This window comes from Trichomycterus rosablanca, chromosome 8 (genome assembly GCF_030014385.1).
Source record: "Trichomycterus rosablanca isolate fTriRos1 chromosome 8, fTriRos1.hap1, whole genome shotgun sequence".
In the NCBI taxonomy this organism is placed as follows: domain Eukaryota; kingdom Metazoa; phylum Chordata; class Actinopteri; order Siluriformes; family Trichomycteridae; genus Trichomycterus; species Trichomycterus rosablanca.
Genome location: NC_085995.1, coordinates 18,106,659 through 18,120,349, shown reverse-complemented (window position 1 = coordinate 18,120,349; position 13,691 = coordinate 18,106,659). Strand labels below are relative to the sequence as shown.

Below are 13,691 nucleotides of genomic sequence, written 5' to 3'. Positions count from 1 at the left end.
AGCACAAAGCGAGTTCATATGTAAATCAGCTTTGTGCAAGGAGAGACACACCCTGATTGCATTATTCCTCTCTCTGTGCAGACACCATCAATCAGCCAGCAGAGGTTGTAATTGCATCAGTTATAAGGTCCCTATCTGGCTCCCTCACTGGATGAACAACAGCCAAACATTATTTTATATAGCTGCCCAGCCCAGTCGGATGGCAGAGCTGAGATTCGATACAATGTATTCGAAATCCCAGCTCTGGTGTGCTAGCGTATTTTACCACTGCGCCACCTGAGCGGCTACGACAACACCGCTCCTACCTCTGTTTTAAAAGTGTCCACTTCCACAATTAATAGTTTGATGGGGTCTGGGGAAACCAGCATGGGTGCAATGGTAAAGGTCTGCTTAAGCTGATTAAAGGCCACAGTAAAAACAATGCCTCTGTGTTAAACGCTGTTTTCGTTCCTCCTCCTGTATTCGTTGGGTTATGTTACATTGCATCCAATGTCCAGAAGCATGGGCATTTCAACATTTATGGATGGAAAACATCTTGATTTGAGTAATGCACAAACCGAGCAATTACCTTGACGAATTGTTGACAACTGTTCTCACTGCATTAATGCATAACACTTTTAACTCATGGCCTAATCATGATGGGCTGCCTACAATAAATTTTAAATTATTCTCAGAGAAGCCTGGAAATAGAAAGGGGGCAATGTGCACTTTTTTGTGTTATTGATGCATGGATGTAAAAAATAATTTATTTTCTGAAGGCTGTCCTTTTCTTGTAGATTTGGTGGGGAAACAAGCAGCAGTAATGAGGATGGATTAGGTCTGCCACACTAGCAGCTGGCCAGAAGTCGCAGCTTTCTCTCTCTCCTCCTTGCCATGTCCAACTAACCTATACCAATCAATCTCTCCCACTCTCTGGACACCTTAGCCACCTTCTCAAGAAAGATTTTCACTAAGCGCAAATGTTTCAGTGTTAGTATAATTTAGCTGCCTGATTCCCTGCCAATCTGACAGATTTTTACTTGCACATTTGTGGAATTACAACTAAATCCAAAAGCCTACATTGCTGCTGCCGGAGTCACAATGGAGTAATTTAAGTACAGCTTGGTCAGGGGTAGTGAGTGAAGTTTAATGTACTGGCTGAATATTCATAGAGGTCTGTTTGTTGTACAAAGCAGTTTGAATGCAGCAAATATGTAAGTCTGATAACCTTGCCTGCTGCTATAAACCTTAACTGTAAATGGAGCACTGGCTTCCTGTGAAGATTATATAGTAGCTTCATGGCCCTATGCAATGCTAACAGCCTATACACGCTCAAACTTCCTCCATTGTCTGAGCAGGTTTTACAGCTTCAGCTGCCACCTGTCTCCATTAAGCTGAACATGCCCATCACACTTCCAACTCTGGACCAGCATATTGTGGGCTGTGTGGTTTACTGTTTTTTTGTTAACACAGAGGGCCAGTTGATCATGTGTGACTTTTTGGTCTGACTTATTTGGTTTGGTGTAAGGCTAAGCATATAAGAAAAATTTAAAATTAATGACTTAATTGGTTTGACTTTTATTAAGTAAAAGTAAATGTTTTATTCTCATCAGGGTTAGATAATTCCAATGCCCAGGATCACACTCTAGATGGGTTGCCAGTCTGTGGCAAAGCATCACACACACTCAAACATTTTACCTAGGAGCAATTTAGGATAGCCATACTACCTGCAATTTTTGAGAGGTGTGAGAAAACTGATGTACCCTAAGGTAACCCACACAGACACATGAAAGCCTTATTTGATTTACTAATTTGAATGCCCTAAGTTTAATGATCATACCCTTAGTGTGTCCTGCCATATAGATGAGGATTTCCGCATTCTATAAGAAGCATTTACATTTACATTTTCTGCATTCAGCAGATGCCTTTATCCAAAGCAACTTACAGTACAGTTACAGTATACAGTTTGAGCAATTGAGGGTTAAGGGCCTTGCTTAAGGGTCCAACAGCAGCAACCTGGCAGTGGTGGGGCTTGAACCAGCAACCTTCTGATTACTAGTCCAGTACCTTAACCGCTAGGCTACGGCAAAATATCTGATTTCCTGTTGAAAATTAACTAACAACTGAACAGCACTTTTCTTTGAACATCTAAATCTAAGAACCTGAAACAACATTCAGCTGTTCCTGTAGAGATTCACCAATGCTTCAAGTTTTCCCCATTTGTGGATAATGGCTCTCATTGTGGTTTACTGGAACCCCAAATCCTTAGCAATGGTGCTGCTTTTGAGACTTTTTGGTCTGCCTAACACTGCCAGACAGGTTCAGTTTAAGTGATGTTTACTTGACATCACTTAAACCAAATTAGTTATTGATATACATTATGCATAGATTCATTGGCAACTATACTAATATGTTTAACCTGCGTTTTAAAAGCCAGAATCTAAAATTTTTGTATACAAAATTTTAAAACCTTTTTTTAAAGTTCTAAAACCAATTTCTCTCGTATATGCATTTAAAAATTTGAAATCCAAAGCCATGTGCTGCATAATACTGTAGAGTTTATTTCCAGTTTTACACAAGTGAGGCCCATAGGGGTTGGACTCAACAGAACCTATTCACCTTCAGGGGCCTAGAGGATATTCTAGTTAATTAGAATTGCCTTCAATGTATATGTTTAAATAAAAATAATTTCTGAAATTTTCAATTTCAGTACTCTATCTATTTATATTTAATATGTCATTTTAAATTACATGATGGAAATACAAATCTCTAGCGGTGTTACTTACTTCATACTAGTTTTCATCTTAGCAATTTAACAATCTGAACAGTAAATAGATTATGTATTGTAATTCTTTGGGAGAGTAAAAAAAAAAAAAAAGATTATCAGAGACACCCGGGAGTATGCCAACCCTTTTATTACTGTTTTCTGTCTTTCATATTACATATAATTTCACATTACATATGACTTCCAGTTTCTGTATTTGCATTTGTGTTGTTTGTTAAACTGTTTACAAAGAGGAGAGTTGTACTTGGCCCATGGACAGTAAAAACCTTTCCACATTCAAAACAGTTGGATTCCGTCATGTTGAATTTTCACTGTAAAGTTAAAAAAGGACATGCTTATTAATAAGTTTGAGAACCCATAGACTTCAAACAGTGATGTTACTATTTTGTGGTTTTAGTTTGCAGAGTACATTCTTAATGGATAGGAGTTCTAAAGCATTTGTGTATTACAGAAGCCCAACTGGGTTCTGGGTTGGAATCTGGCTTCTTACCTATGGGCAACACAAGGTGACTAAATTTCATTCATTCATATATTTTAAAATAATTGATTTATTTAGATTGTATGCATTCCACAGATCACATAAGAAATTGTGGCAATTACAGTGAAAGAAGGCTGACAACAGCTCATCTCGGAATCTATAAATCTATGTTGATCTGTTGGGATTGGTTGATTAAAACAGATGTGCTCCTTCAGGTCAGTGCTGATCAACCTCTCAGCACTCACAGAATCGGAAGACTGTTTCACCACTTGAACATCAGGAGTAAGATAGTACTACTTTTGACTAGTGCTTGAAGAAAATAATTATTCTCCTCTTGTATACTTGTGATGTAAGAATCCATGAACTGACTCTCATCTCCATTAATGAGCTGGACTGTAATGACTCTTAAGCCACAACTTCTATGTTTCCAATGATTGTTAAAATTATATGAATTATACTACCTTATATTAGATTTAGGTGTCACAAAAGCAGAGGCTTCGAATTCAGCGTTTCATGCATTTGCTATTCTCTGTCTATAACTAAATATAGCAACTTTTGAATTGCAGGGTGTTTTGCAGTTAAACGTATGAAAGGACAACGTGTGATCTTGCTTTTACAGCTGCATTTACCTTTTTATTTTGTAAGGTTTTTGTCTAGATTAGTGTTATTTGAGCTGCTTGCTTTAAAATTATTAATTTAAAATTATAATAATCCCGCCCCTCTGTGATAAAACCCTGCCATGATTGGTTGCCCTGCTGCCCTTAGAAGGTTTTTTAGCCTTTTCTCCCAAATCATTAAAATTTTAACTGGTGCAATGTTATCTAAGGTTTGTGTGGGATACAGATTCTAAATATTGGATTGCCTGTTTGAGCAGTTCAGGATCTAATGGTGATTTACACCGATGAGCCATAACATTAAAACCACCTCCTTGTTTCTACACTCACTGTCCATTTTATCAGCTCCACTTACCATATAGAAGCACTTTGTAGTTCTACAATTACTGACTGTAGTCCATCTGTTTCTCTGCATGCTTTGTTAGCCCCCTTTCATGCTGTTCTTGAATGGTCAGGACCCCCACTGGACCACTACAGAGCAGGTATTATTTGGGTGGTGGATCATTCTCAGCACTGCAGTGACACTGACATGGTGGTGGTGTGTTAGTGTGTGTTGTGCTGGTGGATAAGACACAGCAGCGCTGATGGAGTTTTTAAACACCTCACTGTCACTGCTGGACTGAGAATAGTCCACCAACCAAAAATATCCAGCCAACAGCGCCCCATGGGCAGCGTCTTGTGACCACTAATGAAGGTCTAGAGGATGACGACCTCAAACAGCAGCAATAGATGAGCGATTGTCTCTGACTTTACATCTACAAAGTGGACCAACTAGGTAGGAGTGTCTAATAGAGTGGACAGTGACTGGACATGGTATTTAAAAACTCCAGCAGCGCTGCTGTGTCTGATCCACTCATACCAGCACAACACACACTAACACACCACCATCATGTCATTGTCACTGCAGTGCTGAGAATAATCCACCATCTAAATAATACCTGATCAGTGAGTGTCCTGACCATTGAAGAGAAGGGGGCTAACAAAGTATGTAGAGAAACAGATGGACTACAGTCAGTAATTGTAGAACTACAAAGTGCTTCTATATGGTAGTGGAGCTGATAAAATGTACAGTGAGTGTAGAAACAAAGAGGTGGTTTTAATGTTATGGCTGATCAGTGTAGTCATTTATTCTGAACATCACTGGGGTAGCAGACATGTTTTAAATTGATAGCAGTGCGGCAAAAGAAAGGTTTGTTTACCTTTACATTTTCATTACAACCTGCTCACCAAACCCACTTTTGTTTTGAGACTACGTTGTGTGTGTCTTTGCTGCTGCCTCTCTCCAGATTCTTTATTTTTCTACTTTTTGCATACTTTCTACTTTTTTTGCATATTTGTTTTTTCAGAGCTCTGGTAATCTTGCTTATTTTTTGTTCGTTGTTCACCAACAACTGAATTTTGGACTCCTGTCTGATGGACATTGTTTAAATCCTGGATACCCAACAGCAACACCAGTAGCCAACCACCCTAACCCTGTAACTTCCAAGTTGTTTGTCGACAATGTTGCTGTGCTGGAGAACCTATTTGCTTCCCTTCCCTCAACTTTGTATGTGATTATTGGTGTTTGGCTAACGTGGTGTTTGGACTAAGGTGTTTCTTGAGTTTTGGTGATTCACTATGCATATAAATTGGTGTTGGGAATACACTTTGGACTAATCTGTTCCACTACACTAATCATAGTTTGTTTTTGGTTATTTTTGGTCTAGGTAGTCCTCTTTCCCTGCGATGTTGCGATGTTAATCACATACTCGGTTAATCACATAGTGCTCGTCAGCCAAGGTATACCCACCTGCTCTCCTTCTGCTTACTTTGCCTCAGTGAATGACATCCCCCTCATCTGGACTCACAATTATGCTCCTAAAAACAGATCGTCTGCTTGAAGAATAAACCATAACATTCTTCAGTCACTTTGCACCATGGATTCCCAGTTCTATGAAATGAATTCATAATCTAAAAGAAACTGGACATGCTATTGATGACTGAAACCTGGCAACAGCCTGGGGGACTACCCCCACCTAAACTTGTCAGAGCCAGCTGGATATTCGTATTAATATAAGCCATTTTCCACTAGGAAAGGGGAAGGTTGTATTGTTGCTAAGCAAATCTGCTTCTCACTTACTGTATTGCCTAAACAAACTGTTTACTATGGCCTTTTCATTCTTCCCTGCTGTCACTCTCCTGGGTGACTTTAACATTCTTGTTGACACCCACTTTCTACTGAGTTTGGCAACACTTAAATGCTCCATCTTACACAGCATGTTTTCCAACTTATTGTTATTGTCATTTACTTGATGTGCTCTGCTTCCCTAGTCTCAACTTAGTTTATGTTACTGGTTTCTTTAATGGCTACACTGACCACAAGCCGATTTTAAGTTTGTCTCAGTACACCTGCCGTCAGACTTCTTGAGAGAACCACTGTCTCTTTCCAAAAATTTAAGTCAATTGATCTGCATCTCTTTTCTCTCTTTTTTTTTAAATTAAACTTTCCTCCCCGGCTGTTTAGGTGGTGCAGCGGTAAAAACACACACTGGAACCAGAGCTGGGATCTTGAATACATCGTATCGAATCTCAGCTCTCCCTGCCGGCTAGGCTCAGCGACCACATGAACAACGATTGGCCTGTTGTTCAGATATGGGCGGGATTAAGCTGGATAGGGCCTCTCTCTCATAACTGGTGCAATTACGACCTCTGCTGGCTGATTGATGGCGCCTGCACAGAGATGAGAAAAGAGTGCTCTCAGGGTGTGTCTCTCCATGCACAATGCTGAGCTGCACTGCACTCGTCAAAGTGTAGGTGATAAGATGCATACGGCATGCTGCCCACGTGTCGGAGGGGGCATGGGTTAGCAGGGATCGGCATTGGTGGAGAGGAAGCATGACGCAATTGGACGCTCTAAAAGGGAGAAAAAGGGAAGGGAATGCTTTCCTCCCCAGATGCCATGGTCTCATTTTACAATGAATCTATTGCAAACACATTTATTATTCACACCCCTTGTAAAACTGAACAGATCCCTGTTTCACCTTTTTTTTCCCCATGGTACACCCCTGAGTTTAGAGCCATGAAAGCTGACGGACGACGTCTTGAGCACCTTTATAGAAAAACTGGATTACTATCCATCACTCACTTCAAATGGAACACATCTTCAAATATAGGGATGCCCTTAACAAAGCCTGTTCTGCCTACTACTCAACCATTATAAAAGGCGGCAGCTACAGGCCTTCAGCTCTATTCAGGACCATAAATAAACTTTTTCAACCTGTGATAGAAATGAATATGAGTAAGGGACTTTTTATAATCATATAATGTATTTTCACATATTTAGTAATCATTAAGTGTAGGACGTAAAACACATATTCAATAAGATGGTTTTTAGAGCGCTGCGACCAAGGTCACGGAAGGGAACAGAACAATCAGATAGAACGTGCAAACATAAACTTATAGGGATGTAAAAACAAAGTAAATCTAAGAAAGACAAGCTATCACATCAAAAGACCAGAATTATTTAGAACATAGCAGACTCCATGGCGCCAAGATGTATTTTCTTATTTTTGAATAACACATATGTATGTTTCATGGCATCTTCCTGATGATTCTCTTGTGTCCAACTCCGACTCCGAGGGGTTTGCGATGAGGTATATAAGACCTATGTAAAATTAGTTGTTCTTACTGCGGTATGCTTCTATGCTATATGTAAGAATTCACAATTGTGCTTTCATCAATCCAGCTAAAAAGAATCTCTTGTGTCTGAGTTTGCTTTCTGACAGAAAAGTTCTACAACAGAAATTGGCGACCCAGGTGGGACCAGCGCGGACTGTTCCAGCATCCAGGTGTTGAACGTGGGGACGCTCAGTGAAGACAAATCTTCAGCCTTACCTCCTGGTTCAGAGAGAAGAGGTCCACAGTCACCTCATATTAATTTATATTACAAACCTCACAAAGTGTCTATCCCTAGATCGCTTTCTCAGTGTCAGACTTTCCAGGACCACTTCTTGAACCACTTCTTTAAAAGATTAACAACATCCAACAATATTTCTCCATCACAACTCCAAATTATACAATCTCAGAATGTTAACAATCTGTCTTTTTCCAGTCATATTGACTCGGCTGTAGTCTCTAAGATTATATTAAATCCATGTTCTTCCTCTTGTTCCTTTGGCGATGCTCCTACAGCTCTTCTTAAATCATGTGTTTTTTCTTTTTTTCTTTTCCTATAGATAATTTGATTAATCAGTGTCTTTACTTAGGCTCTGTACCATCATCTGTTAAAGTGGCTGCTGTTACTCCCTTTAAAGAAGCCTCAGTTATATCAATCACAACTCTCCAACTACAGACATATTTCTAATGAGGTGATGAGTTCTGGCCTTTGGCCTACAGGACTTCCCTAATGAAAACAATTTGTATGAACCCTTACAGTTTGGCTTTCGGAACATGCACAGTATAGAGATTGCATTGTTTACGATTGTTGTCGACCTCCTTGTTTTACAGATGCTGGATTGTCTAATATCCTCATATTTCTAGATCTTACCTCAGCTTTAATACAGTTAAGTATGACTCTCATTGATTTGTATTTTAGGTTTAGTCTTTACTGGTTCCATTACTACACTGTAAGCAGGAAACAAGTTGACTGTATTGGTGCACCTTCAACTTTGGTTGAAGAGCAAATGCATAATCCTGATAAAAACTGAAGTTTTGCTTGTTGGGCCCAAGGCGTTGGTCTCTAACTTTTCTGGTCTTTCTGTTTATGTAAAATAGTTAAAAACCTTGGCATTCTTTTTTGACTCATCACTTTCTTTCAAGCCACACATCAAGTTTATTACTAAGACTTCCTTCCATAGTTATCTGTGATAATGTAATTTACAATTATGTCTTTAGATGCAAGTGATCTAATGTTTATTAGGCCTATTTTACTTCAACTTTATTGTTGTTTTTATGAGAATAGTTCATGTTAATGCTAATTAAGTTATTAAAACATACTTTTTGACAATGCTTTCATTTACAAATGGCAAGGGAAAGAGACACTGTAAAAGTTTGGGTCCTAAGTTTGGGTCCATTTTGTGCAATTATTCTGTACCAAGTAGAATGTTGTCCATCAGTACCTGTGTGTCTAGGTTACTGGGGTGAATTCCATCATGCCTAAATAAAGAAGATAAACCAACTGTAGTAAAGGACCCATGACAGTCCTTGCATTCTTCCAAAATACGGAATCTATTTCCCAGGTTAATGTTGCTATTTTGGGTCGGGAGATGAGGATGGCAGTCAGAGCACCTGACAATTTGCTTTCCTGCATGATCCATAACACTTAAACCATCTCAGGTGAAAAGAGAACTAGATCGACTTAAGCAGGGAAAAGCAGCCGGACCTGATGGAATTTGCCCCAGGCTGTTGAGGATTTGTTCCAATCAGCTTTGTGGAATTTACACACACCTTTTTGACCGAAGCTTGCGCCTACAGAGGATCCCCACTCTGTGGAAAACTTCCTGCTTGGTACCCACTCCCAAAAAGAGGCACCCAACAAGCCCCAATGATTACAGGCCTGTTGCCCTTACTTCACATGTTATGAGGTCACTAGAAAGACTGGTCCTTGCTCACATCAGACCCAGGGTGAAGGAATACATGGATCCTCTACAGTTTGCCTACCAGCAAAACATCAGCGTGGATGATGCTCTCATCTACATGTTACAGAGGGCTCATGCTCATCTGGACAGTGTAGACGCTACTGTGAGGATTATGTTTTTTGATTTTTCATGCGCCTTCAATAACGTGTATATATATATATATGTGTGTGTGTGTGTGTGTGTTCACAACCCCATACTGTTGTAAAATAACACCTAAAACACTTCATCGCTTGGTATCCTTGGTGTCAAGACATATTTTAAGTGTTGTGAGAAGAAATGACAACATTACAAAGTAGTGAATTTCTTACCGCCACATTTTTAATGCGCTTACTGTACAATAAACTGGATAAACTTCAGCTATTGGTGAGAAAGAACAGAGACATCTTCATCTTTACTTGGCTGTGTGGAGTAATACCAGACTCTGTAGCTGCGCTGTAGCTGGCAGGCTTCCAGCTGTTCAGAGCGGATCGAGACATAGTACTCTTAGGCAAAATAAAAGCAGGAGGTATCTGGTTTCATATCAGCAGTGGATAGTGTAAATATGTAACGGGGATTTTGCAATGCAGTTCTCCATTTTTTTAAAACATTATCATTTACTGTAAAACCTTCTTCTCCCCCTGTAAGTTCGCTTCATTTATTTTGATCGGTGTTTACATCAACCGCAGGTGGACATGCAGTGCACACTAGCTGACCTGATCAGTGTTGCCAACTCCTCAGTAAGGAAAGTAGCTATTGGCTGTCCTAAAAGTCGCTAGAAGTCGCTAAATAACGTCATCGCCTAATTTGCATATGATCCATTTGCATGTAATTGACGCTGTAGAAGAGAGGAATAACATCGTGGGAGAGACAAAAAGTGGGTAAAAACACCCTAAATATGTTTAGAACTACAAATGAACATTCTTCTGTTAATTCGTGGTTTGTTTTTGTTTTTTAAGAAAACACTGAGCTACTCTGGGCAGGGTTGCCAGATTGCGACAGTAATTTTCAGCCAAAATGCATGCAAAAATGCCCAAAATACAGGATAAGCAGATGATGTTTAGCATTTCACAAATAATAAACCAGTTAAACCATCATGACCTACAAATTAATATCTTAAAATGTACAGATCAGTAATTATACATTATAAAGGACAAATAATTTTTGCTTGCATGTCTTTAAAGTAGCCTACCAAGTTTGTAAAATACATTATTTGTTAGGACACACAACCCTTTGCATGTAAATAAAAATAAACTTGCAAGCAATGAAAGTTTGCCCTCTCGTACATATGAGAGGTTGTATGTACGAGACTTGCTTACCTTCATATTAAACTCAAATCACTTGTCTAACATATGAATCAGTGTATTGATGGGTGTGGCAACAGTGTCTTGGACTGGAAAGAATAACCTGTCAATCAAACTTTTGACAACGGGTTGGATGTGGTGGGAGAAGGTAGGGAGAAGGGAGACCTATTTATATTCCACCTGCTTTAGCAATAGCTTTTTTTATTTATATTTTAAGCTGCCAAAATAATTACAAACCAGCCTAAATTTTGTCCACCTGCCAAAGTGTGTTTTTCCCTGCCAATTTCCAACAAAATCCGCTCATTTCGGTGGAAACCCGCCCAATCTGGCAACACTGACTGTGATACTGACCGCCCATGCTTTGGGACGGGGGAGGGGCTCACGGCAGGACCCGCTGCTCGTTGAGGACAGTAACTGCAGAAAAATATGTGTTTTCACGTTCGAGTCTCCAAAAGTCTCCAATAACACCAGAAAAAGTCGCTAGATTTGTCGCTAGTCGCTTTTTTGAAAAAAAGTAGCTAGAGGGGTCTGAAAAGTCGCTAAATATAGCGACAAAGTCGCTAAGTTGGCAACACTGGACCTGATACTTTAGGTGGATCAGGCAAACCTTGACTTTTTTGTTATAATTCCTGGCAAGTTTAGTAAAGGACACTTTAGTAACAAACTTCCTAAATACCATCAGCAAATAAAATGCCTGATCAGAGGATAACACTCTAGATCACTGTTAAGCTACAGTAAACAGTGCATATTACACCGTCCCCAGGGTTGCACTGGGTCACTCACTACATCATCATCCATTTAATTTCCACACACAGGCAGAGATTAAAACTTGTCAAACCTGTTGTAAGGAGAACCAAGAAGTGGACCAGTGGAGAGTGTATGGACTGTGCTGACTAGGATGTGTTCAAATATGCTACCAACAGTCTGGATGATTACATAGAAGCCGTGGCGCAATACATCAGCTTGTGTGAGGACAGCTGTGTACCATAATGCACTAAGGTTAGTTATAGTAATGACAAACCCTGGTTTTACAGCAAAACTCAGGCAGCTAAGGCTGGAAAAGGAGCCTCCTTACTCTGGGAAACCTAAACAGCAGTTTTCAGAAAAAACATACAGTGTTAGGATCCGCCAGCACTTACCTTTTATTTTCAGGGTTTCCCAGCGTTTTGTTTTATCCCGGGGTGTATTTAGTTTTTCTCGGTTTTCTTTAGTTTCCCCCGATCGCTTTTGTTCTTGGTGGTGTTTTGCGTTTGTTTTCCCGTTTTGCTCCCTGCTCCCCCTAGCGGCCTGGAGCGGTACTGTTTTCGGAGGTTGCTGCGGTAACCAGCCAATAGATCGCTGGAGGGCGGACTCCACACACACCTGCGCCTCATTCCTCATCTCATCAACTCCTGCATTTATACGCCGGCTTTTCCTGCATTCCTCGCCAGATTGTCTGCTCACCATACGGTACACAGACGGCTGTTCGTCGTGCCTTTAGAAACGTGAGTTCACTGCTATTACCTTTTTCTCCTAACGCATTTTTGTTTTTCATCGCTTCCTAGACCTTCCCCCCCGCTCCTGGTTCCGCCGCTCCTGGTTCTCCTGCGTTCCTACGGCTTCCTGTTTTCTGGTCCCACCGTTCCTGGTCTTCCTGCGTTCCTGCATCCGTTCTCCACCTACATCCTGCACTCCGGTTCCTCTACTCATCGTTCGTTCCCTGCATCCCGGTTCATCGCTCCTGGTCACCTGTCCGCCCTGCAGTTTCCCGGCGCTACCAGTACCGCTCCTGCCGCCCCCCTCTCGTTTTGGTTTTCCTTTTGGTTGTTTGTTTTGGTCCTCATTTATATTGTTTAATAAAGTCCTTGTGTTATTACTTCTGGGTTTTGGTTGTTTGTGCACTCGCCTTTTGGGTTATTTTCCCCCCCCGGTTCTTGGTGGGTTACGACCCCACCATAACAGTACAATCTGGCCCAACCTGGAACCCACGGGTGCACAAACGGGTGAGGACCTGACCGTTGAGATGGTCCTGACCCGCCATAACCAGATGCTGGGGACACTCAGCCAGCAGCTCGCTGACTTGACCCAACAAGTAGCACGTCTAATACCTCCTAACACTGTACCTCTTGCTCCTTCCCAGGCTCCGGTCGTACCTCCGACGGGTCCCGTGGTTCCGGGGTCCTCCGTGGAAACACCTGTCCCCAACCCCGAGCCTTTCAGTGGAGACCTGGAGAGGTGCAGAGGGTTTTTGTTCCAATGCGAATCCATTTTCCGTCAGCGTCCCACTACCTTTGCCACCGAGGCCAGTAAGGTGGCCTTTATTATTGGTCACCTGAGAGGCAGGGCCCTGACCTGGGCTGAAGCGGTACAGTCACAGACGGACCCTCGAGAGGGCTCGTTTGTTGACTTCCTCGCCCGGTTCAGAACAGTGTTTGACCACCCGGATTATTCGGGGAGTGCTTCTTCCCGACTATTTTCCCTGCGTCAAGGTTCCCGGTCCGTGGCGGAATACTCTATTGAGTTCTGGACCTTGGCCGCCGACTCCGGGTGGAACGACGAGGCCCTCCGGGAGGCCTTCCAGCGGGGCCTCATTGACTCCCTTAGGGATGAGTTGGCGGTAAGGGACGAGAGTCCCGACCTCCACTCCCTGGTAGCTCTGACCATCCGCCTGGATAACCGCCTCCGCGGCCGCCGCCATGAAAGGGTGGCCAGACCCGGTTCCGGGCTACCTTCCCTTTTGACCTGTTCGAGCCCCTCAGAGCCCTCAGGTGCCTCCAGTTTTGTCCCTAGACCCTTGGTACCCATGCCTGAACCCATGCAGTTGGGGCGTGCCCGGTTAACCCCCCAGGAGCGGGCTAACCGCTTCAGGGCCGGGCAATGCCTTTATTGTGGTCAGGCAGGCCATATGCTCCGGGCATGCCCGGTCCGGCCAAAAGAGGGCGCCCGTCAGTAGCCGTGGGG

The 13,691-nt window shown here is 41.9% G+C and overlaps 1 long non-coding RNA gene across 1 annotated transcript; it reads left to right on the top strand.

The window, feature by feature from the left end:
- The first annotated feature begins 11,874 nt into the window (after nt 1–11,874).
- LOC134318937 (uncharacterized) lies at nt 11,875–12,606 on the top strand. The gene is made up of 2 exons (XR_010013448.1): nt 11,875–12,200; nt 12,296–12,606. It is a non-coding gene; the product is annotated as an uncharacterized LOC134318937 (long non-coding RNA).
- The last annotated feature ends 1,085 nt before the right edge of the window (nt 12,607–13,691 follow it).